The sequence below is a fragment of the Arachis hypogaea genome, chromosome 18, assembly GCF_003086295.3.
Source record: "Arachis hypogaea cultivar Tifrunner chromosome 18, arahy.Tifrunner.gnm2.J5K5, whole genome shotgun sequence".
NCBI lineage: Eukaryota > Viridiplantae > Streptophyta > Magnoliopsida > Fabales > Fabaceae > Arachis > Arachis hypogaea.
The window spans coordinates 62,711,938-62,715,544 of NC_092053.1; the positions used below are offsets into that span (position 1 = coordinate 62,711,938).

Here is a 3,607-nt window from a genome sequence, read left to right on the forward strand (position 1 = left end):
ATGCAGAAAATAAGATTTTAGCATTCAACTTTGAAAAAATCATAAATAATTCTCTAGTTGATACAAAACCTTCAAAATTGAGTTTTCACAATTACACTTAATATAATTTACTTAACACTTAAATTCATATCATTTCAGTCACTATAGAGTCACTGAATCACTTTCAAAGTTGCCGTTTAATTTCAAGAGAACATGATTTTCAGCAAACCATTTAGTATTCAAAATCCAACCCTTCAATACCCCTCAAAACCAATTCCAAATCAACCACCAACCAAGTTCATTAACATTACAATAAACAAAATAACATCTCAACGGTAACAAACCCAACATAACCCATTAAAATTCAGGAATTCTCAACAATTAGTCATCAAACAGTTCCCAATCCACACAATCAATCAATATCATTAATCAACAATTCCAAATCATAATCTCAATCATTCCAATCACAATTTCAGCCACAATTCAATATTCACATAGTCAATCAATTATTCACAGCTATTGAATCTATTTGCAGTTATTCAATAAACCTTGTAGGCATTTTTAAATTAAAATCATTTTAAACCCCCTACCTAGATGTCGCAATTGCATAATTTAACGTAACAATTCCCTTCCCTTTTAGTTTCATGGCAGCAGCAGTGACTGTCATGCAACCGGAATGGCAAGGCAGCAACCGGAACAGCAGCATTGTTAATCTTCACGGCAGTGACCGGGGTTGTAACCAAACAAAGGATTCAAATTGGATGGAAATTAAGAGCAATCACAGCCCTAGAGATCTCAAGACAAGGCACATACCGGGATCGACTCAGAACAAGTATAGCAGTGATAAAAAAATGTGTAAATAGACAATGATCAAGGAAAAGATCAATCTAGAATTAAAGTAGCATCAGACTCACCAATAGCAACTCTAACAGATTCATAATAGCATCAACGCTGGTACTCCAAATAATAGTAGTAGAGAAACAGGGGCAGCAAGGGGCATGAACGACAGGGACAACTAGGATCCAGATTGACGATGGCGACAACAATACAAAACATGAACATACACTATTGTATTCAGAATTAAAATATAGTAGAGAAATAAAATCGGGAAGCAGAGCACGAGCAAGAGTGTTACAGTTTCAAAAATGGAATTGGGAACGCAAGGGAAGCTGCTGTCGGGCAATATCAGTGGCGCTTCCCTTCAAGTCTGATGGTGATTAAACTGTGACAGCGAGCTCCCTTCGACGGCAGCGCTGATGGCGGTTCGCGGCGTTAGTAGGGACGACTCCATCGCGGTGATGAAGACAGCTTCTTCTCGGTTAGCGGCTTGCAGCTCATTTTTCTCCCAACATCGTTTCTCCTCTCCTCTTCGTGGTTCTGTTTCCGACGGCGGCGACGGGTTGGCTGCGATGAAACCCCTGGCGGCAAGACGCGATGGCTCTCAACGCACGACTCCTCTCCTCTCTACAAACAGTGGCGGCAATGCGTGGAGGACGGCGGCGAGCTGGGCGCGACGGTGGCACGATAGCAGCGCAACTGGACGGCATAGAGTGTGGCTTCTTCCCCTCCGATTCCAAGCTCTCTCTTCTTCCTCAGCTCTCTCAGAAGATCTCCTCTCCTCCGTGTGTGTATGTCTTCGTTTTGGGAGAAAAGGGGGGTAAGGGTTTGTGAATTAAGGAAATTAGGTTTAGAAATTAAGATTTTATATAAGAATATAGATAGATATGAATAGATATTTTGATAAAATTGGAAGGTAGAGTAATTTTAAAATCAAATATACTCTCTTAAAAATATTTAAGAACATTATTTATCAACATATTGCTAAGTTCAATTAATTATTTCTAATTTAAATTATAAAATAAGCATATTAATCACATTTTTATAAAATATAGTTTAAACTCAATACTAATTATTCAAATTAAATGATAAAACTTTTTATTATTTTTCTATCGCCGAAACTTTAATTTCAATTTACAAAATATCTAATTATAATATAATTACTTAAACTTTAAGTATTTATAAAAATCTATTTAATCATTCCTAATAAATTAATCTCTAAAACTCAAACTAATAAAATAAACCATAATTCATTCTAATAGAAATTACCTAAATTAAATTATATAATACTTTCATTACTAAATTTTATTTCCAAAGCATATGAAATAACCAATTATAAAAATTACATAAGAATATTAATCAACTTAAACTCCAAATATTAATAAAACTAATTTAATTATTCTTAATTAATTAATTTATAAAATAAGATATCAAATTAATAAAATAAATCGTAACCTTTTCAGAATAAAAGTTACTTGAATTAAATTATACAAATTCTTTCTTATTTTTCAATTACTAAAATTATACAAAATATTCTATTATAATAAAATTACTTAAAAATATTAATTGATTCAAAATAAAACTATCTCCGAATCTATTTAATTATTTCTAACAAAATAATTTCTAAAATTACAAAATTTAAACTTAACAAGATAAAATCACAATTTATTTATATTTAGGTTTTCAAAAATGCGGGATGTTACAATGTAGTTGACAATTTCCAAGAATTGTTGGACTTGTTTAACTGTCATGTTCTCATCGGGGAAGTTGATTAGCTCTTTGGCAATATGTTCTCCTGGTTGGAAAAATCCATCTTCGAAGACCATTCCAAGAAATTCAATCCTTTTCTTAGCAATAGAGCTCTTTTTTGATGATAGCATGATTCCCTTATCTTTGATGATATGGGTGAATTGGGTCAGGAGTGCTTTGTGGGCTTCATTATTTTTTGAGAATAGTAATATATCATCAATGTAAATAAGTGTGGAGTGTATTATGGGCTCAAAGATTTTGGTCATGGCCTTTTGGAAAAGAGATGGGGCTACTTTGAATCCGAATGGCATTACTGTCCATTGATATTAGGCTTCAGGGATACGAATGCTATTTTGTATCTATCTTCAGGGTGGAGCTCAATTTGCCAAAAACCAGCTTTTAGATCAAACTTGCTGAATATCTTTACTTCACTTAATCTTTGTGTAATAACTGAGATTCTTGGTAGAGGAAACATGTCATCTTGTAAGAAGACATTAAGTGGCTTATAGTCAATAACAAGCCTCTTCTTTCCTCTATTTTGTTCGGCCCTTTTTTCAACATAGAATGCTTGACATGCCCAGTTAGAGTTAGTTGGTTCAATGAGTCCTTGAACAAGAAGGGCTGCACATTCAGCTCTTGCTAATTTAAGGTCTTCAGGGTTCATCCCTGAATGCGTTGCCTTTGTTAGATTGATGTCCTCATTCTTTTTGAAAGGGAGGCGCACATAAAATTCTGGATTCTTCCCCAAAAGAGCAGGATGATTGAATTGATCATGACTGTCACAACAGGAACTAAGGGGTAATTGCTGGACCTCCTTATATTCTTCTGGAGCTTCTTGGATTTCAAGGATGCTTTGCACTCCTGTGAAGGGCAAAAACTGCCCTTTGTAACTTAGATCAGTGGGTTTGATGTGCAGTCCATGGGTTCGGAAGAATACATCAAAGCCAAACAGGACATCTTGGTCTGGAAGATAGCTTCCTAGTACCCTGAGCCAAGTGGTTTGTCCTGCAAATATTTCCAATCCAATGAATTTTTTGGAAAT

At 34.7% G+C, this 3,607-nt stretch overlaps 1 long non-coding RNA gene across 2 annotated transcripts; it reads right to left on the reverse strand.

Annotated features, from left to right (window-relative positions):
* Nucleotides 1-382: 382 nt before the first annotated feature.
* Nucleotides 383-1,658, reverse strand: LOC140181205 (uncharacterized). Of its 2 annotated transcripts, none has more exons than XR_011876123.1 (3): nucleotides 1,115-1,658; nucleotides 894-994; nucleotides 383-765 (listed from the first exon to the last, which is right to left on the reverse strand). It is a non-coding gene; the product is annotated as an uncharacterized lncRNA (long non-coding RNA). The 2 variants fall into 2 exon arrangements; XR_011876124.1 differs by having other exon boundaries at nucleotides 894-1,044; nucleotides 1,115-1,653.
* Nucleotides 1,659-3,607: the final 1,949 nt, after the last annotated feature.